Source organism: Phymastichus coffea, unplaced genomic scaffold (assembly GCF_024137745.1).
Source record: "Phymastichus coffea isolate CEN01 unplaced genomic scaffold, Cenicafe_Pcof_1.1 PCOF00003, whole genome shotgun sequence".
Classification (NCBI taxonomy): domain Eukaryota; kingdom Metazoa; phylum Arthropoda; class Insecta; order Hymenoptera; family Eulophidae; genus Phymastichus; species Phymastichus coffea.
In genome coordinates, this window is record NW_026706814.1 from 6,568,246 (window position 1) to 6,590,941 (window position 22,696).

The following is a 22,696-nucleotide window of genomic DNA, read 5'->3' on the forward strand; positions in this document are numbered from 1 at the left end:
GTGCATGTATTGTGTATTTATATATTATATGTATGTGTGGATATACAAGTATGTATGTCTAATTTAAATTACTTACCGTTAGCATATCCACGTCAAGTCATTTTTTTCCATATTTCGCTTGATATTGTTCACGAGTGAGCCTCACGTTCTTTGTAGCGACAACGGTAAACTAAACTGACTCACTGGCTTTCCACAGCATAATATAAAACATGTCGGATTTTCACGGTAAGAAATGTTATTCAATACTCTATAGAATGCTTTTAGTTTCGATAAATTATCTGAAGTTATCCGTTGTTTGCAATTCGTTACTGTTTTAGATCGAATTCTATAGAATTCTATATAATTATAAAAATTAAGTAAATTCATGTTTACTTATTATATTCGTGTATTGTAAAAACGCAAAATTAATTAACAATCCATTACTTTATTTTGTTTACGATATTTAAAAGTATCATAAAATTGCTAGAATATGATCATATTAGCTATGCACGCAATGCACGTAACACATCTAGTTGCAATATGAGTCATGCCTATTGCAAATATTCGTATACGAGGGTGGTCCGATAAGTACTTAGCCTCACCGCCCGATGGCGCCACTCTCGCAAAAGAAATATTCTATCACGTAGTACAACTTTCTCGATGGTTACTGTCAAGATTTCAGCCGGATTGGAGTTGTAGTTTATTTTTGAGAGCGTGTGAAAGCAAGTGTGTCCGTTGATTTTTGAAAAATGAAAAAAGAGCAGTATCGGTCGGTGATTCGATTCTTGTTTTTGGAAGGGAAATCGCGCAGCGAAATCAAAAAGCGCTTGGATGCTGTGTACGGTGACTCTTCTCCTTCGATGGCGACCGTCAAAAATTGGTTTAACGAGTTTCAACGTGGTCGCACGTCGATTTTTGAAGAGCCACGTCCAGGTGCTCCGAAAACGGCTACCACAGAGGATAACGTGACGAAAATTCACGATCTCGTATTGGCAGATCGACGATTGAAGGTGCGCGAGATAGCTAAGATCGTAGGCATCTCAAAAGACCGCGTCGGTCAAGTCCTGCATGAAATTTTGGGCATGAGAAAGCTGTCGGCGCGATGGGTGCCGCGTTTGCTCACTCCGGACAACAAGCGCAACCGTGAGACAACTTCAGAGCAATGTCTGATGCTGTTTAAGCGCAATCCGAAGGAGTTTCTGCATCGGTTCGTGACAGTCGACGAAACATGGATCCACTGGTATACACCAGAGACCAAGGAACAGTCGAAACAGTGGACTTCACCCGGCGAAAGTGCTCCGAAGAAGGCGAAGACTGCCCCATCGGCCGGAAAGGTGATGGCCACCATTTTCTGGGATTTACAAGGTGTGATCTACATCGACTACCTGGAGAGGGGCAAAACGGTCACAGGGCTGTACTATGCCAAATTATTGGGCCGATTCGACGTCGAATTGCAGAAAAAACGGCCCCATTTGGAGAAGGAAAAAGTGCTCTTCTACCATGACAACGCACCGGCTCACACCTTCGCCGTCGCCATGGCCAAATTGGTCGAATTAGGCTACGAACTGCTGCCCAATCCACCGTATTCTCCAAATTTAGACCCGTGCGACTTCTTTTTGTTTCCAAACTTGAAAAAGTCACTCGCCGGGCAGAAATTTGAGTCGAATGAGGAGGTAATCGCTGCCACGGAAGCCTACTTTACAGACCTCGAGGAAACGTATTTTTCAGACGGGTTAAAGAAGTTGGAGCATCGCTGGGCCAAGTGTATCGAACTAAAAGGAGACTATGTTGAAATATAAAACGCCACTTTTCCAAAATTTTCGTTTTTCTTTTGTAGGCTAAGTACTTATCCAGAGGCGATTAATTTTATACTTTCAAGTAAATGAAGGTAACTTCGAACATTTGCCTCGAGGTTAAATTAATATTATTTAAATTATGTAAAAATAGGATGATGTATATGTATTTATATATTTAGTAAATCGTTAAATAAATAGCAGACTAAAGTGTATTTTACTTTGTCATATCTTTGGTAAAATAAAATAAACATTAAATGAACGTAAAACTTTCACTTTTTTCAAATCCTTACAATTACTTACTCTTACCAACTTAACATGTATTTGACTTTGCCATAACTGGTTAAAATAAAATAAATGTAAAATGAAAGTAAAAATTTTTCTTTGATTATTGGGTTAATATTAATTTATTTGATTATTGGGTCAATAATAAATAAATGTGACATTGTTACTTTTATAAAATATTTTAGATGAAAAATTTTCCGCTCTAGTTCGAATTCGGGATAAATAAAACGGGCTTCCATGGGAAAAAAAATTGTCCTTGAAAGTTGAGCAAACATAGTCTAAAACATTTTTCGCTGAACCTTACCCTTGCCCGAGTATTCGAGTGAAAAAATTAAAAAAAAGAAAACTGACCTCTACGTGACCTTGGAGTCATGCAGACCCCAACTATGTTATTTAATCTGAATGTAGAATTTGCCGCCCAATTCGAATCCATGATCGAATAAATAAATAGGTATTTTAAATTTAAAAATAGATGTTTCTATTTAAAAAACAAAGTTGATCTTAAAATGACTTTGAACACGATCTCCAAGATCAAAGGCAAGGTCATAGGTTCTCCTCAAAGTTGAGCCACTTTGATCTGAACGGTTTTTCGCTAACTCTCATAGTTTCTGAGAAAACTCACTAGGTCAATAAAATGGCCCACCCTGTATATTATTTTTTACACACATATACATGCAATTTTTTTTTTTGACATAAAACAATTTTTCTTTATACTGTAACGTTGAACGTTATATCCGCGCGCTCGTTTCGTCAGGAAGACTGCCGTGGAGGCAGCACCTACCGGCCATGAAGGTATGGTGCGCACCGCGTACGAATAGAGAGAGTGAGATAGAAAAAGTCAATCTAAGAGAAAACTCTCGAGGATACGCACGTGTTGCGACGGAACCGACACCTGTTTTTGAACCGCAACGCGAAACGAACACCAGGATTGTGAGTTAATTAGACGTCCCCAACCTGAAAAGGCATCCTGAGAGAGGAGCTGTAGCGGACAACCGACCCCGAACAGCTGACTTCTCCGGTGATCGGAAAGATAGCCTGAGCGACACAAGCAAACGAGAACAGAACCCGCAAAGTAAGCTAGCCAGCTCCGTGTAATAAACTCGCGTATTAGAAGTTAATTCATTGGTCGATCTCATTTGAGCTCTAAAAGCGCATCATGATAATTGTGTGCGTATCGCGTATTCATTATAGGCGAACGATCGTTGCGTGTGCGTTGTAGCGAACAAGATGGCTGCGCCTGCATCTGCCACGCATTAGAAATAATTTACGTTACATGGCCTTATTTTGTAATCTAACCTCAGATCAATAAATGATACCAATGTGATAATAAAGAATAACCTAATCATTAAGTGCCTCTTAAAAAGTGCCCATTTCTGCATTCTAGCTAGCGGAATCCAACCGTACTTCCGAGCGAGACTGAAGCTGCCTAATAAAGACAATGGTGTGTATCAACGGCGACTTCGCCCGGAAGCAAGGGCTATCGCCTAAGGTAAGGTCGCGGTGTGAGGTCCGATGCAGAGGACGCGTTTGTGATTACTAGTGGGGGCAATCTTTGACAAAGGTACCGAGCGGAGCTAAAATGAACGCCATTGTGTGACATCACAACTACTCTTACGCAGCTCGCGCTTATTCTTGTGCATATAAAAAGCCTCGCCCGCAAATCCGTACATAATGTAGCCCACCAACCAAGTTATCCTGTTACATGGCGCTCAACGTAAATGAACCAGTAGCATTCGTGATGAGTCAGAACGCCAGTTCATAGTGAAATGCGCATTTGCACGAGGCGTTAATAACCTAACTTAACGCACACACGTACCGAATCGTGCAAAGGTCAGTCAATAAACCACGAGACATTTAAAATATTTTTGGGCACATTTTAAATAATCAAGCACGCCACGTGGTAGATTAGGTTAGGTCGCGAGTTAATGTATAAAGGTCTGCCGCGGATATAGACGTCGCGGCTAATCAAAGCTAGAGTAATAATTGTGAGCGCGTGCGAGTACGGTCGAGAGATTTTTGAACATTTAACGTGCGATCACCAATATGGTTTGAATATTGTCGGATACTGACCAATATTGTACGCATTGGCCTGGGGAAAATATTAACATTCAAAGTAAAAGCAAGCACGGCACGAGCTAAAGCAAACCGCGAGCGCTGATAAAATCATTTATGTACAATTTTTTAATGTCGGCGAGACGAGTCGACTACGTGCGCTAACCAGTACTTACGAGAGCAACTGAGCATTTGCGCTCAACTAATACGGCGCCACCTTGCAGTGCTAACAATTGCAATGAATAAAGTCAAAACACAAACACTGCAGGGATATGAATTTCTTTGTTTTTGTTTTAGTTAAATAATAGAAATATGCCGTATTAAAGTTTGTAGTTGCAAAAATTGGTGCTTGCGCATAGATAAGCTCATTTAATAATAATTAAATCTAAAGAATACTTAAAATAGACGCGCTAACAAACAGTTAATGCGCCTGATAGGTAGGATCATTGTATTGCGTTATAACGAGCTAAAGAGTTTCTCAACCGGTTTGATAGTATATGTAACGTATACAAAGCATTTTATTTGCTAATAGAGTTAAGTTAAAAGGTTTTAAATATTAAGTAAATCACATTCGTACACGCAATAAAGCCACAGTAACAAAGAAAAGAAACCGCAAAATCGAGCGTATACGATTCCTATGCGAATTGAATAAGCGACAAATGAACGGCGATAATTTGCGGTTATTAGCAGATAATAATAATAACTAGGTAGCGTCTATAGAGAAGAGTAATAAAATCAAGATACCAGTGATTATATCAAATAATATTTAACAGGATAACCACAATAATGGACCAGATGCAGAAAGATATGGAGAATTGTCCAATTCTACTAATGCTCGGAGATAAAACGGTCAGTGAATACGTAAAGCATTTGGAGTGAGAAGAGTAGCGCTACGTTCAAATTTAATAACGTCTATCTGTGTTGAATATACAGCGACTGAATAAGAAGACGAACACCCATTACAACAATTAATGCAAGATGCTGATGTTACATCAAGGGTGCAAGAGACAGCAATCAATATTTTGCAAGTACTGAACCGTAGCGCAGGCATTAGCAGCACAGGAATCATTACCGCAACAGATGATGACGGCAGCCAATTCCAATTATCATGCGCATTTGCTGTGATGATACAGGACCTGATTTTTCTCTCAAGAACACGAAAGAAAGCTCGAGTTGTTAAACACTGTAAGTGAAAACTTATCGAGTTTAACAAAGATATTGGATACACTATATGGCACTAGCGACGCGATCAAGAAACAATAGGAAAACTTAACTGCCAGAATAGTTGTGTTAGAGAACAAAGGAAACGTAGACGTACAAGATGCCAATGAGTTACATAGATGATCTAGAACAACAAGGAAGCACTCGCAGAGGTGTAACGTTCCAAGACACATTTGCCTGCTATTATGACGCGCACTTACCTCAAAACACGCCAGCAGCACCCGGCCAGAGATCCACGGGGGCGGCTGACAGAACCCCACGCAGGACGTTCCCATTAGGAAGGGGTGGATAGCATCAACCTGCTAGGTTTAATGCTGAAGTGGATAAGCATATACCAGACGCATGTTGAAGACAGCAATCGATAAACCCGTGGTCGACTACGAGAGACCTCGGTCACATTATTAGAGGATGGAAACTCAAGTTTTCCGGAGAAGGCAATGCTAGCGTAGATACCTTCCTCTCCAGGTTCTATAACATGAGGAACAGCGCAGGGCTCATCGAAGAAGAAATTTTCTTATCAGTGTCAGAACTGCTAACCGGACCAGCGCGTATGAGGTGATGAAGAAGGAATGGTTCACCTATGCCGAGTTTGAAGTTGACTCGCGAGAATGGTTTGGGACCAGCATTCAGCAGTAACAGCGACTGATGAAAAAGGTTTAAAGCCAATATCAAGGCCTAGACGAGCTAATCAAAGTATACGTGACCAACATAATGGGCTAGATGCGGCGTTTGAACCCACCGATGGCGTACGAGCACCAATTGGACCTGCTGCATGCCAATCTCCTCGTTGATATCTAAAACCAGATACGTAGGGCTGAAATAAACTCTATACACACCTGCCATGAACACCCCGGTCACGGGAGCACAAAACATCTTAAATCAGACTAAGGTATAGAACGCGTTATACCAGATCCATAGATGACTCTATTCCGAGTTGGCTTATTGTCCTCACAATGGCGAGAATAAGAGTTACAAGACTAAGGTACGGGCAATGGCTCTCGAGAAGTCAGAGGTCGACGATCGGCTAGATTGGATGGAAAAGGTATTGGAAAAGGTGACGCATCAGGTGGTTTATACGCCGACACAAGTGGAACCTCAAATGCGACCCTAGCCGCGAGTAAGAACAATAAGAAAGGTACACGGCCTGATGTAGTGAACCAAGTACTGTTGTCTTTTAAGGAAATATTGGAGGTGATGAAATCGAACTTTGAGAGACGAAGTTCGACCCCCAAGGGTCGACCTAAGAGGCTAAAAGCTTCCGGAAAACGAGAGCAGGACTTCACCAAGCTACTCAAATGTATTGAGTGTTCTATTCAAGAATCACAATATGGAGACTGCTGGCCATTTGGGTCGAGAGAATACATTCGCCTACATCGCCCAGTCTTACTAATGGTCAGGTATGTACGAGGGTTATTCAAAAAGTAAGGTGACTTCAATTATCGCGGGCTACATACATTTAAGTTTTGAATGTTTGTTGTTGTATTGGTACACTTGCCACGATCATATATTCAAAGTTTTGACTATATAGCACGTGTTGTTTTTCTGACAGAGGCGTCAGAGGTTAGAAGTGTTTGGTGTACTCGACGATTTTCTTCTATCGAAAAGAATGGAGCAAAGAGTTTGCATTAAATTTTATGTGAAAAATGGAATCCAGTACTCTAAAGCTCTTGAAATGTCGACAATTGTATACAGTGAGTCTATTCTGAGTAAGAAAAATCTGTATAAGTGGTATAAGCTGTTCCAAGAAAGCTAAGAGAATGTCGAAGACAAACCTCGCCCTGGACGTCCCAGCACATCAATAACAGATAAAAACGTTGAAACAGTGAAAGAAATTGTGTTAAAAAATCGTCGAATCACCATCAGAGAAATTGCAGAAGATGTTGGCATATCGGTTGGCTCATGCCATGATATTCTTTCGGATGTTTTAGGCATGAGACGTGTGTCAGCGAAATTCGTTCCAAAATTGCTTAATTTTGATCAAAAGAACCGTCGCATGACCATCGCTCAGGAGATGTTAAATGAATTTCAATGAAGATCCTGATTTTCTCAAAATGGTTATAATTGGTGATGAATCGTGGGTTATGATGTCGAAACTAAAGTTCGTAATCGTCCCAATGGAAGACCCCAGAAGAGCTAACACCCAAAAAAACACGCTAAGTTCGATCAAATGTCAAGGTTTTGCTTACTGTCTTCTTTGATTACCATGGCGCAGTTCATCATGAATTCTCACCACAAGGTCGTATGGTCAATAAGAAGTATTATTTTGAATTTATGCGTCGTTTGCGAGAGATAATACGCAAAAAACGTCCGAAACTTTAGAAAATTCATGGATTTTACATCAAGATAATGCACCTGCTCATTCATCGTTGCTCGTGAGAGATTTTTTGGCTAAAATCAACACTACAGTCATGCTTCAGTTTCTATATTCAGCGGATTTGGCCCCTAATGACTTTTTTTTTCTTAAAACTTAAAAAACCCATGAAAGGACATCGATTTTCAACGATTGAGGAGATAAAAACTGCATCGTTGAAAGATCTTAAGGTTACACCTTAAAATGATTATCAAAAGTGCTTCGATGATTGGAAAAAGCGCTGGCACAAGTGTATTATATCTAACGGGGATTACTTTGAAGGGGACGACATAATTATTGACCAATAAATAAATATATTTTGAGAAAACTATAGTCATCTTACTTTTTGAATACCCCTGGTATAATGACATCAAAGGGTATGTCAGAAAGTGCCAAGTTTGTCAACAGTGCAAGGTCGAAAAGCAGTTCCCACGCGGGTTGATGAAAGACCAGGCATTGTCCGTGCCGTGGAAGGTAATAGCTGGCGACATCGCCGGTCCATTTCCTAGTAGCTCTCGAAGACACAAGTATGTACTCGTATTCATTGATTTGTTCACGCGATGGATAAAATGTGTTCCCATACGCAGCGCAAAGTCGATCATGAAAAAATTCAAGGAACGAGTGATCATACGCTTTGGTGGGCCTAGGTCTTCCTGTTCAATAACGGTACAGAAGTCAAGAACTAGCTTGTAGAAGGTTACTTGAAGGGTGAGCCGGAAGTTTACATCGACTTACACTCCTCAGGCTAATCTAAACCCTATTGAAAAGGTTAACCGTATGTTGAAGATAATAATCACGTCGTATCTTCGGGGAAATCACAAAGAATGGGATCAATTCTTACCTGAATTCGCGTTTGTGCTGAACACCACTATCCATAGCTCCATAGGGGCCAGCCCCACTATGCTTAACTACGGTAGGCTGCCGGAAGTTCTTAAAACCCTTCGAATGGAGAAAGATGAGCTCACGGCTCAAGATGAGGACTTGCATAGGTTGAGATAATGGGACGAGCACTTATGAAACATTCGATTCACCATACAAGAGGCCCAAGAGATCTCCTCAGAGAAATCATTACGCCAGGCGAGGTACTTTAACGCTAAACGAAAGGCCTCAGAATTGAAGGAAGAAGAAATCGAGTCCTGTCCAGCGCAAGCCAATGCATATCCGCGAAGCTAGCACCCAAGTTTGTAGGCCCTTACGTGATCGTTAAGATACTCGGAGCTAACTCCTATCGCCTCGCCAATTAGCAGGAGGAAATTGAGGAATTGGTACACGCCAAGGATCTCAAATTATATTATGGACCCGATGGACCAAAACGATGCCATTCCGATCACTGATGGAGCAGAGTGACGAGCGACCTACTGCTAACGAGCGAATGGTCGCCCAACGAGGGAAATCACGCTGTGAGTGAAAAAGACGCGTCTCTGGAAGATCACGCGCCGAATTCGAACCACCCGCGTCACCCACGCATTTATCCGCCCGACAAAGCTCCATATGATGAGCTGGACAAAACTTCGAGGAGATTCAACGAGGTAATATCTCTGACTCCGGCGATTGGAGTTACAAAGCGTCCACGCGGGCGACCACGCAAGAATGTTCAAACCGTCCGAGTGGGAGCCCAACCGCAACATTCGCCATGTTTGCCACGACCCATTCTAAGGAAAAGGAGGAGACGAGTCTCGAAAATACCAGCCACCACAGGATGATGCCCTGCGAGCGGAGGCCTTGAGAGACCGACAAAAAGGACCCCACCTTCATTTCTAGTGACGAAGGCCTTGGGCAGCCGAGAAGACGCCTTTGATATTCAAGATCAAAATTCTCCTATTGATGTCTAGGATTGTTGCAGGACGAAGATCACACTCGAGTAATTCCAACAAGTGGCAGCCGTCCTGATCAGCCTGGATCTAGGTCCCGCCGTTGATGCAGGCTTCATTTACATCTGAGAGATATCCTGTGAGAACAGTGCAGCGCTACCGGGGCCGCCTGCTTACCAATCAGATCGATGTCCACAGAAACGAACGACGAAACCATTGACGGAACCTGGCGTCCGGAGTTTCTCCACAACCGGGTTAGTCATGACGGACATCGATCGTAGTTGAAAATCATCCGGGGCCTACAAGAAGTGAAGAACGGCCAGGTTACCCTCAGCTGCCTCCAACGTGCCGTACACCAGGCGTTCGACGCATTCGGGGCCGAACGACTTTGACAACTGGGCCGGATTAGTCGAAAGAGACCCACAATCAGTTAATACGGAAGCCATTATATTTCGCTACCTCTTTCTTCACTTGTTCGTTTCCGTAATTGCACACTAGCTTAATTAAATTGAAATTGGAGAAAATGCATATATGGCAACTTTTGTTGGATGACGCTCTTAATATTCACGCCTTTTTTAATATTCACGCGCCAATCATAGGGCACTAATCGTTGTTTTCTCGAGAAAAAAATCACTTTGTTTTTCATTTTGTTATTCTATTATTTTACTTTGCGTTCCTAGCCGCGCAAAAAAAGAAAAAAAAATTCACTCGCTCGGAACACTTTTGTTTAGCTCGGTAATCCCGCGAGGTCCTTTATCTGATTTCTTACTTGTCGTATCTATTTGAACTGAGTCTATTGATATTTCATTCGTGTGCGAATGAAATATTCTATCTATGTGTACGATCTTTATTTCTGAACCTTTCTGTAATTTAACAGTATGGTTCTTATAATTAATTCCCGTTATCTCAAAAAGTTCCTTATATTCCGCGTTTAGTTTTATTTTGACTCTATTTAATAAATGAACTCTTTTGCCCACTCGGAAGTGTTGACCATTCGCCTTCCTATCATAATATTTCTTCTACTTGAACTTTGATTGGACCAGGTTCATTGCTGCTAGGCTTCTAAAATGCGAGAGCGAAGTCGTGGCTTTAGTTAAATAATCATAATATATTAGCAGTATATCATTTGGCGAGAAATTTGATGGTATTCAGACTTTTTCGCCTAGTAAAATTTCGTGTGGGGAATAGCTAAAGAATTCATATATCGTATTGTACACGTGTTGTGCTATAGGTAAAAGTTTGTCTCATGTCAGTCAGGATTATCCTGTATATAGAGCCGCAAGTATTCCTTTATTGTTCTATTCAATTTCTCTACCCCTTCCTGACTCTGCGGATGCAAGGCTGTGCTATTGAACTTATTTATTCAGAATATCGACACGAATTCTTCCAACAAGTTATCAATTGTGTGGGTGTCCTGATCGCTTGAGATAGAAATAGAGGGGTGGGAGGCCAAAATAATAAATTAATTTTTCTATAAACGTGCGTGCGACTTCGCTCGCCGTTGCAGTAATTTTTACTACTAGAATATAGTACTTCGTAAAAATATCCTATAGAAATAATTGTAAGATATGTTTATAGTTATAAGGGTTCGCTCACATGGGCCCAAAGAAATCCATACTAATTTGCGAATGGTTTCGGCGTAATATTAGTTATAAGCATTGACTGTCTAGTTTTTGGGCCCGTTAGTATTATTGTCTGACAGTCATTACATATTCTAACTACTTTGCTAATAGCTGCCTGCATGTTACCCCATTAGAAATCCCCTGCTAGTCTAAGGTACGTTTTCGTCGAATCTTTGTGCGTGCCAATATCTGACTTACGATATTTCCGTTTAAGCCTGTATCTGTCTACTACGGGCGGTATCGGTAAATTATTTTTATATAATACTAGCATTATTGACTAATTTGCAAAAGTTTTGTTATATATATATATATATTAATGACATATCTCCAATCAGCAGCCGAAAGTAAGGCCAAGTCGGGTGGTATCCCTACCAATTCTATTCTGTCCTGTAGCAGCCGTAAAGACAGTGCTATTTATTATTATTATATATTATTTTTCAACTTTAAGTAACTGGTCGATGTTCGCATATTGTCTTTCTAATAAGGTGTTTGACACATCAGTCGCCAAGTAAATGTCTACTGACAACATATATATATGAGGTCTGTCCGGAAAGTATTGGACCTACGTTTATATCTTCGCGCCATAGTGTTCGAGCGACCTCTACTGGACAGAAACGTCAACAAGAAAGCCTCACGAATCTATTGGTTACTTACTGACACCTGCCGGACGTATAGTTCATGCGCAGCGTGTCTTTGTTTGCAGTGCTTTTTTCGCGTTCATCGGATTTTGATAATGTCAAAAATGACTGAAAAACAAGATCAAATTTTGCATCAAAGTTTGCTTTCAACTCGGAAAGACAAGTTCGAAAACTATTCAAATGATGCAAAAGGCCTTCGGAAGCGAGTGTATAAGCAAAACACGAATAAAAGAGTGGTATAAACCTATCGATAGCGATTCTCGTTCCGGCCGACCTTCGACGACAAAAACCGCAGATAATATTGAGCGGGTGCGACTTGCAATCGAACAAGATCGTCGTATGACTGTGCGAGAACTAGAAGAAGACCTTGGAATACCAAAAACTATCATTTCAGAAATTTTAACCGAAAATTTAGGAATGAAACGCGTGTGTGCGAAATTCATCCCAAAATTACTTACAGCAGAGCAGAAGAACATTCGCTTAGGTTGTGAAGGTGTTGTACATTACGAATATGCACCAACAGGTCAGACAATCAATAAAGAATACTACGTTCAAATTTTGAAACGTTTATGTGATGCAGTAAGAAGAAAACGGCCGCACTTTTGGGAAAGTGGTGACTGGCTTCTCCATCACGATAATGCGCCAGCGCATTCATCCAATCTTGTGCAGCAGTTTTTGAGCAAACACAATATCGCATTGCTTCGACAACCTCCATACAGGCCCGACATAGCCCTTGTGACTTTTGGCTGTTTCCAAAACTAAAAAAACCACTCAAAGGACACCGATTCGATGACAAAACAACGGTTGAAAACAATGCGACGAGTGTACTTAAGGCTATCCCTAAAAGTGAGTTCCAGGACTGTTTTGAAAAGTGGAAACATCGATGGAACCGTGTTATTCAATCAAGTGCGGATTACTTTGAAGGATGCCACCCACCAGATGATAAAGAATAACGCTAGCACGAAAATATAAAGGTAGGCCCGATACTTTCCGGACAGACATCGTATACTGTAAGTGAACAAAACATGTTTTGAAGTTGGCACCACACACACCGATATCAAATCAAGGTGCCCGAGGTTCCTCCACTGTTAGATCTTGGCTTATCACATACGTCAACAATTGCGATTTCTATCAAGGAAAAAAACAGTTGCAGTTCCAATCTTGCTATTTGAACCCCACGAACCGCATTCGTTGATTGTGATTTCTATCAAGGAAAAAAACAGTTGTAGTTCCAATCTTGCTATTTGAACCACATGAACCGCATTCGTTGATTGTGGTTTCTATTAAGGAAAAAAACAGTTGTAGTTCCGATCTTGCTATTTGAACCACATGAACCACATTCGTTAATTGTGGTTTCCACGTTATGCAACAGTTTGATTTTGTTTTGCCACGCACATACTCGAGTGTGTTTAAGGTGGAAAATAAGAGTAACATTATCTCATGTTAGTATTTTTATATTAGCTAAAACGGCCTCGCGAAATACGTACATATACCTATTAGTATGGTAAAATCAGTTTGTCTAATGAATTTTTTCCTAATAACATAATAATCGAATTTCCTCAGGGATAGTAGTAATGTCTGTTGAACATAATGATTTAAAAATGAAAGTCACCGTAGCTATTTGAAACTTCAAAAATTTGCATGATTTCGTAGTTGCATTTGCTATTTCCTACCTATACATTAATATACGTAATTAATTAAACGTTAACTTCTACAAAAAATGTGCATATGTCCTTTTATTTGAGGATATTATAAATATTTCGAAATCGGGATTATGGATGACAGGGAGCTGGGTTCGGGATTTCATAAAACTGGAATGCAGGAAATCGGGGTTAAAGCGTGGCAGGGTAACCAGTTCGACGATTAAGCAAATTGGGGTGCAGGTGTTACGGATTACAGCGTGGCAGGATAACCAACTTGAGGGTTGATATTTAAATTCAAAAAATGAAATCTCAATATCAGATGAAATGAATGAATTAATATAACGTAAGTATAACGTAAAATAAAATAAATTTAACGTTATTTTCTATAATGATTTCGCCTATGTCCTTTTCTTCAGAGATATTACAAATATGTCGAAATTGAGATTATGAATAACAGAGAACCGGGTTTCGGAATAGAAAATTGGAAAGGACAGGGTAACCAGCTCGAGGGTTAAGGAAATGAGGGTTAAGAGTTTGGGGTTACAGCTTGGCAGGGTAACCAGCTGGAGGGTTGATGAAATTGGGGTGTAGGACTTACGGGTTACAGCGTGACAGGGTAACCAGCTCGAAGATTGATGAAATTCGGGTGTAGGAGATGGGAGTTAGGTAAGGTAACCAGCTCGAGGGTTACGGAAATTGGATTTAAGAGTTTGGGGTTACAGCGTGGCTGGGTAGCCAGCTCGAGGGTTACGTAAATTGGGTTCAAGCGTTCGGGATTCGAGCGTGGCAAGGTAACCAGCTTGAGGGTTGATGAAATTCGGCTGTGGGAGTTCGGGGTTAGAACGTGGCACGAAAATCCAGCTCGAGGGTTAGGGTAATTGGGGTGTAGGACTTACGGGTTACAGCGTGGCAAGGTAACTAGCTCGATGATATTAGGGTGTAGGGGTTCGGGTTTAGAGCGTGGCAAGGTCACCAGCTTGAGGGTTGATAAAATTCGGAATTAGATCGTGGCAGGGTAACCAGCTCGAGGATTGATGAAATTCGGGTGTCGCAGTTCGGGGATAGAGTGTGGTAGAATAATCCAGCTCGAGGGTTAGGGAAATAGGGGTTAAGAGTTTGGGGTTACAGCGTGGCGAGTAACCAGCTCGAGGGTCGATGAAATTGGGGTGTATGACTTACGGGTTACAGCGTGACAGGGTAACCAGCTCGAGGATGGATGAAATTCGGGCTTAGGAGTTCGGGGTTAGAACATGGCAGGGTAATCCAGCTCGAGGGTTAAGGAAATTGGGGTTAAGATTTCGGGATTCGAGCGTGGCAAGGTAACCAGCTTGAGGGTTGATGAAATTCGGCTGTAGGAGTTCGGGGTTAGAAGGTGGCACGAAAATCCAGCTCGAGGGTTAGGGTAATTGGGGTGTAGGCCTTACGGGTTACAGCGTGGCTAGGTAACCAGCTGGAGGGTTGATGAAATTGGGGTGTAGGACTTACGGGTTACAGTGTGACAGGGTAATCCAGCTCGAGGGTTAAGGAAATTGGGGTTAAGAGTTTGGGGTTACAGCGTGACAGGGTAACCAGCTCAAGGGTTACGGAAATGGGGTTCAAGCGTTTGGGATTACAGCGTGGCAAGGTAACCAGCTCGAGGGTTGCTGAAATTAGGGTGTAGTAATTCTGGCTTAGAACGTGCCAGGGTAACCAGCTCGAGGATTGATAAAAATTCGGATGTAGGAGTAGGGAGTTAGACCGTGGCAGGGTAACCAGTTCGAGGATTGATGACATTCGGGTGTAGCAGTTCGGGGTTAGGACGTGGCAGGATAATCCAGCTCGAGTTTTAGGGAAATTGGGATTAAGAGTTTGTGGTTACAGCGTGGCTGGGTAACCAGCTCGACGGTTACGTAAATTGGGTTCAAGCGTTTAGGATTACAGCGTGGCAAGGTAACCAGCTCGAGGGTTGATGAAATTCGTTTGTAGGAGATCGGGGTAAGAGCATGGCAGGGTGATCTATCTCGAGAGTTAAGGAAATGGGGGTAAAGAGTTTGGGTTAACTGACTGAGTGGATACGGAAATTGGGTTCAAGCGTTTGTGATTACAGCGTGGCTGGGTAACCAGCTCGAGGGTTGATGAAATTCGTTTGTAGGAGATCGTGTAAGATCGTGGCAGGGTAATCCAACTCGAGGGTTAAAGAAATGGGGGTTAAGAGTTTGGGGTTACAGCGTGACAGGGTAACCAGCTCGAGGATTGATAAAAATTCGGGTGTAGGAGTTCGGGGTTAGAACGTGGCAGGGGAATCCAGCTCGAGGGTTAGGGAAATTGTGGTTAAGAGTTCGGGATTCGAGCGTGGCAAGGTAACCAGCTTGAGGGTTGATAAAATTCGTTTGTAGGAGATCGGGGTAAGAGCATGGCAGGGTGATCTATCTCGAGAGTTAAGGAAATGGGGGTTAAGAGTTTGGGTTAACTGACTGAGTGGATACGGAAATTGGGTTCAAGCGTTTGTGATTACAGCGTGGCTGGGTAACCAGCTCGAGGGTTGATGAAATTCGTTTGTAGGAGATCGTGTAAGATCGTGGCAGGGTAATCCAACTCGAGGGTTAAAGAAATGGGGGTTAAGAGTTTGGGGTTACAGCGTGACAGGGTAACCAGCTCGAGGATTGATAAAAATTCGGATGTAGGAGTAGGGAGTTAGACCGTGGCAAGGTAACCAGCTCGAGGATTGATGAAATTGGGGTGTAGGACTTACGGGTTACAGCGTGACAGGGTAACCAACTCGAGGGTTGATGAAATTCGGGTGTAGGGATTCGGAGTTAGACTGTGACAGGGTAACCAGCTCGAGGGTTGATGAAATTCGGGTGTAGGAGTACGGAGTTAGACCGTGGCAGGATAACCAGTTCGAGGATTGATGACATTCGGGTGTAGCAGTTCGGGGTTACAGCGTGGCTGGGTAACCAGCTCAAAGGTTACGGAAATGGGGTTCAAGCGTTTGGGATTACAGCGTGGCAAGGTAACCAGCTCGAGGGTTGCTGAAATTAGGGTGTAGTAATTCTGGTTTAGAACGTGCCAGGGTAACCAGCTCGAGGATTGATAAAAATTCGGATGTAGGAGTAGGGAGTTAGACCGTGGCAGGGTAACCAGTTCGAGGATTGACGACATTCGGGTGTAGCAGTTCGGGGTTAGAACATGGGTGGATAATCCAGCTCGAGTTTTAGGGAAATTGGTATTAAGAGTTTGGGGTTACAGCGTGGCTGGGTAACCAGCTCAAAGATTACGGAAATGGGGTTCAAGCGATTGGGATTACAGCGTGGCAAGGTAACCAGCTCGAGGGTTGCTGAAATTAGGGTGTAGTAATTCTGGTTTAGAACGTGCCAGGGTAACCAGCTCGAGGATTGATAAAAATTCGGATGTAGGAGTAGGGAGTTAGACCGTGGCAGGGTAACCAGTTCGAGGATTGATGACATTCAGGTGTAGCAGTTCGGGGTTAGAACATGGGTGGATAATCCAGCTCGAGTTTTAGGGAAATTGGTATTAAGAGTTTGGGGTTACAGCGTGGCTGGGTAACCAGCTCGACGGTTACGTAAATTGGGTTCAAGCGTTTAGGATTACAGCGTGGCAAGGTAACCAGCTCGAGGGTCGATGAAATTGGTGTGTAGAACTTACGGGTTACAGTGTGACAGGGTAATCCGCTCGAGGGTTAAGGAAATTGGGGTTAAGACTTTGGGGTTACAGCGTGACAGTGTAACCAACTCGAGGGTTGATGGAATTGGGGTGTAGGAGTTCGGGGTTAGAACGTGGCAAGGTAACCAGCTCGAGGATTGATGAAATTGGGGTTAAGACTTTGGGGTTACAGCGTGACGGGGTAACCAACTCGAGGGTTGATGGAATTGGGGTGTAGGAGTTCGGGGTTAGAACGTGGCAAGGTAACCAGCACGAGGATTGATGAAATTGGGGTGTAGGACTTACGGGTTACAGCGTGACAGGGTAACCAACTCGAGGGTTGATGAAATTCGGGTGTAGGAATTCGGAGTTAGACCGTGGCAGAATAATCCAGCTCGAGGATTAAGGAAATGAGGGTTAAGAGTTTGGGGTTAGAGCGTGGCTGGGTATCCAGCTCAAGGGTTACGGAAATGGGGTTCAATCGTTTGGGATTACAGCGTGGCAAGGTAACTAGCTCGATGAAATTAGGGTGTAGGGGTTCGGTGTTAGAGCGTGGCAAGGTAACCAGCTTGAGGGTTGATAAATTTTGGAATTAGACCATGGCAGGGTAACCAGCTCGAGGGTTGATGAAATTCGTTTGTAGGAGATCGGGGTAAGAGCATGGCAGGGTAATCCATCTCGAGGGTTAAGGAAATGGGGGTCAAGAGTTTGGGTTAACCAACTGAGGGATACGGAAATTGGGTTCAAGCGTTTGTGATTACAGCGTGGCTGGGTAACCAGTTCGAGGGTTGATGAAATTCGTTTGTAGGAGATCGGGTAAGATCGTGGCAGGGTAACCAACTCGAGGGTTGATGAAATTCGGGTGTAGGAATTTGGAGTTAGACTGTGGCGGGGTAACCAGCTCGAGGATTGATGAAATTCGGGTGTAGGAGATCGGGGTTAGAGCGTGGCAGGGTAATCCAGCTCGAGGATTGAGGGAATGGGGGTTAAGAGTTTGGGGTTACAGCGTGGCAGGTTGACCAGCTTGAGGCTTGATGAAATTCGGGTGTAGGAGTTCGGGGTTGGGTTAGATGGTAGAAGGGTAAGCAGCTCGATGGTTGATGAAATTGAGGTGTAGGACTTGCGGGTTACAGCGTGACAGGGTAACCAGCTCGAGGATTGATGAAATTCGTGTGTAGGAGATCGGGGTTAGAGCGTGTCAGAGTAATCTAGCTCGAGGGTTAAGGAAATTGGGGTGTAGGCGTACGGAGTTAGACCGTGGAAGGGTAATCCAGGTCGAGGGTAGATGAAATTAGGGTGTAGGAGTACGGAGTTAGACCGTGGCAGGGTAATCCAGCTGGAGGGTTAAGGAAATGGGGGTTAAAAGTTAGGGGTTACAGCGTGGCTGGTTAACCACCTCGAGGGTTGATGAAATTGGGGTGTAGGAGTTCGGGGTTAGATCGTAGCAGGGTAAGCAGCTCGAGGGTTGATGAAATTAGGGTATAGGAGTTCGGCTTTAGAACGTGGAAGGGTAGCCAGCTTGAGGGTAGATGAAATTAGGGTGTAGGAGTACGGAGTTCGACCGTGGCAGGGTAATCCAGCTCGAGGGTTAAGGAAATGGGGGTTAAGAGTTAGGGGTTACAGCGTGGCTGGTTAACCACCTCGAGGGTTGATGAAATTTGGGTGTAGGAGATCGGGGTTAAAGCGTGTCACGGTAACCAGCTCGAGGGTTAGGGATATCGGGGTTATGAGATTGGGTTTCAGTGTGGCCGGGTAACCAGCTCGAGGGTTGATGAAGTTAGCGTGTAAGAGTTCGGGGTTAGATTGTAGCAGGGTAACCAGCTCGAGGGTTGATGAAATTCGGGTGTAGGACTTATGGGTTACAGCGTGGCGCGGTAACCAGCTCGAGGATTGATGAAATTCGGGTGTAGGAGTACGGAGTTAGACCGTGGTAGGGTAATCCAGCTTGAGGGTTAAGGAAATGAGGGTTACGAGTTTGGGGTTACAGAGTGGCTGGGTAACCAGCTCGAGGGTTACGGAAATTGGATTCAAGCGTTTAGGATTACAGCGTGGCAAGTTAACCAGCTCGAGGGTTAAGGAAATGGGGGTTAAGTGTTTGGGGTTTCAGCGTTGCTGTGTAACAAGCTGAGGGTTACGGAAATAGGGTGCAAGCGTTTGTGATTACAGCGTGGCAAGGTGACCAGCTCGGGGGTGGTGGAAATTAGGGTGTAGGAGTTCGGGGTTAGAACGTGGCATGGTAACCCTCTCGAGGGTTAAGGAAATTCGGGTTAAGAGTTTGGGGTTACAGCGTGGCAGGGTAATCAGTTCGAGGGTTGAAGAAATTTGGGTGTAGGACTTACGGGTTACAGTGAGACAGCGTAACCAAATCGAGGGTTGATGAAATTCGGCTGTTGGAGTTCGCGGTTCGAGCGTGGCAAGGTAACTAGCTCGAGGGTTGATGAAATAAGGGTATAGGATTTCGGCGTTAGAACTTGGCAGGGTAACCAGCTCGAGGGTCAGGGAAATTGGGGTTAAGAGTTTGGGGTTACAGCGTGACAGGGTAACCAAATCGAGGGTTGATGAAATTCGGGTGTAGGAATTCGGAGTTAGACTGTGGCGGGGTAACCAGCTCGAGGATTGATGAAATTCGGGTGTAGGAGTACGGAGTTAGACCGTGGCAGGGTAATCCAGCTTGAGGGTTAAGGAAATGAGGGTTAAGAGTTTGGGGTTACAGAGTGGCTGGGTAACCAGCTCGAGGGTTACGGAAATTGGGCACAAGCGTTTAGGATTACAGCGTGGCAAGGTAACCAGCTCGAGGGTTGATGAAATTAGGGTGTAGGAGTTCGGGGTTAGAACTTGGCAGGGTAACCAGCTCGAGGGTTGATGAAATTGGGGTTAAGAGTTTGGGGTTACAGGGTGACAGGGTGACCAGCTCGAGGGTTGATGAAATTCGTGTGTACGAGATCGGGGTTAGAGCGTGTCAGGGTAATCTAGCTCGAGGGTTAAGGAAATTGGGGTGTAGGCGTGCGGAGTTAGACCGTGGCAGGGTAATCCAGCTCGAGGTTTAGGGTAATTCGGGTTAAGAGTTTGGGGTTACAGCGTGGCAGGGTAATCAGTTCGAGGGTTGAAGAAATTTGGGTGTAGGACTTACGGGTTACAGTGAGACAGCGTAACCAAATCGAGGGTTGATGAAATTCGGCTGTTGGAGTTCGCGGTTCGAGCGTGGCAAGGTAACTAGCTCGAGGGTTGATGAAATAAGGGTATAGGATTTCGGCGTTAGAACTTGGCAGGGTAACCAGCTCGAGGGTTAGGGAAATTGGGGTTAAGAGTTTGGGGTTACAGCGTGACAGGGTAACCAAATCGAGGGTTGATGAAATTCGGGTGTAGGAATTCGGAGTTAGACTGTGGCGGGGTAACCAGCTCGAGGATTGATGAAATTCGGGTGTAGGAGTACGGAGTTAGACCGCGGCAGGGTAATCCAGCTTGAGGGTTAAGGAAATAAGGGTTAAGAGTTTGGGGTTACAGAGTGGCTGGGTAACCAGCTCGAGGTTTACGGAAATTGGGCACAAGCGTTTAGGATTACAGCGTGGCAAGGTAACCAGCTCGAGGGTTGATGAAATTAGGGTGTAGGAGTTCGGGGTTAGAACTTGGCAGGGTAACCAGCTCGAGGGTTGATGAAATTGGGGTTAACAGTTTGGGGTTTCAGGGTGACAGGGTGACCAGCTCGAGGGTTGATGAAATTCGTGTGTACGAGATCGGGGTTAGAGCGTGTCAGGTTAATCTAGCTCGAGGGTTAAGGAAATTGGGGTGTAGGCGTGCGGAGTTAGACCGTGGCAGGGTAATCCAGCTCGAGGTTTAGGGTAATTGGGGTTAAGAGTTTGAGATTACAGCGTGGCAGGGTAATCAGTTCGAGGGTTTAAGAAATTTGGGTGTAGGACAGGTTACAGCGTGACACCGTCACCAACTCGAGGGTTGATGAAATTCGGCTGTTGGAGTTCGCAGTTCGACCGTGGCAAGGTAACCAGCTCGAGGGTTGATGAAATTAGGGTATAGAAGTTCGGGGTTAGACCGTGGCAGGGTAATCCAGCTCGAGGGATAAGGAAATAGGGGTTAAGAGTTTGGGTTTACAGCGTTGTTGGGTAACCAGCTCAATGATTTATGAAATTAGGGTGTAGGAGTTCGGGGTTAGAAAATGGCAGGGTAATCCAGCTTGAGGATTAAGGAAATGAGGGTTAAGAGTTAATTCGGGTGTAGGAGATCGGGGTTAGAGCGTGGCAGGGTAATCCAGCTCGAGGATTAAGGGAATGGGGGTTAAGAGTTTGGGGTTACAGCGTGGCAGGTTAACCAGCTTGAGGGTTGATGAAATTCGGGTGTAGGAGTTCGGGGTTAGATCGTAGAACGGTAAGCAGCTCGAGGGTTGATGAAATTAGGGTATAGGAGTTCGGCTTTAGAACGTGGAAGGGTAACCAGCTCGAGGGTTGATAAAATTGGGGTGTAGTACTTACGGGTTACAGCGTGACAGGGTAACCAGCTCGAGGATTGATGAAATTCGTGTGTAGGAGATCGGGGTTATGAGATTGGGTTTCAGTGTGGCAGGTTAACCAGCTCGAGGGTTGATGAAGTTAGGGTGTAGGAGTTCGGGGTTAGATTGTAGCAGGGTAACCAGCTCGAGTGTTGATGAAATTCGGGTGTAGGATATCTGGGTTAGAGCGTGGCAGGGTAATCCAGCTCGAGGGTTAAGGAAATAGGGGTTAACAGTTTGGGGTTACAGCGTTGTTGGGTAACCAGCTCGATGATTGATGAAATTAGGGTGTAGGAGTTCGGGGTTAGAAAATGGCAGGGTAATCCAGCTTGAGGGTTAAGGAAATGAGGGTTAAGAGTTTGGTGTTACAGAGTGGCTGGGTAACCAGCTCGAGTGTTACGGAAATTGGGTTCAAGCGTTTAGGATTACAGCGTGACAGGGTATCCAGCTCGAGGATTGATGAAATTAGGGTATAGGAGTACGGAGGTAGTCCGTGGCAGGGTAATCCAGCTGGAGGGTTAAGGAAATTGGGGTGTAGGACTTATGTGTTACAGCGTGACAGGGTAACCAGCTCGAGGATTGATGAAATTCGTGTGTAGGAAATCTGGGTTAAAGCGTGTCACGGTAACCAGCTCGAGGGTTACGGATATCGGGGTTATGAGATTGGGTTTCAGTGTTGCCGGGTAACCAGCTCGAGGGATACGATTATCGGGGTTATGAGATTGGGTTTCAGTATGGCCGGGTAACCAGCTCGAGGGTTGATGAAGTTAGGGTGTAGGAGTTCGGGGTTAGATTGTAGCAGGGTAACCAGCTCGAGGGTTGATGAAATTCGGGTGTAGGACTTATGGGTTACAGCGTGACGGGGTAACCAGCTCGAGGATTGATGAAATTCGCGTTTAGGAGATCGGGGTTAGAGCGTGGCAGGGTAATCCAGCTGGAGGGTTAAGGAAATGGGGGTTAAGAGTTAGTGGTTACAGCGTTGTTGGTTAAGCAGCTCGAGGGTTGATGAACTTAGGGTGTAGGAGTTCGGGGTTAGAAAATGGCAGGGTAATCCAGCTCGAGAGTTAAGGAAATGGGGGTTAAGAGTTTGGGGTTACAGCATGGCTGGTTAACCAGCTCGAGGGTTGGTGAAATTAGGGTGTAGGACTTACGGGTTACA

The 22,696-nt window shown here is 44.1% G+C and overlaps 1 protein-coding gene across 1 annotated transcript in view; it reads left to right on the forward strand.

The window, feature by feature from the left end:
* The first annotated feature begins 3,516 nt into the window (after positions 1-3,516).
* Positions 3,517-22,696, forward strand: part of LOC131666139 (5'-AMP-activated protein kinase subunit gamma-2) — a 1,183,314-nt gene continuing 1,164,134 nt past the window's right edge. The window contains exon 1 of the mRNA XM_058938551.1: positions 3,517-3,546. The gene's annotated coding sequence lies outside the window, so the exon portion shown is untranslated. The remainder of the gene's footprint in view (positions 3,547-22,696) is intronic.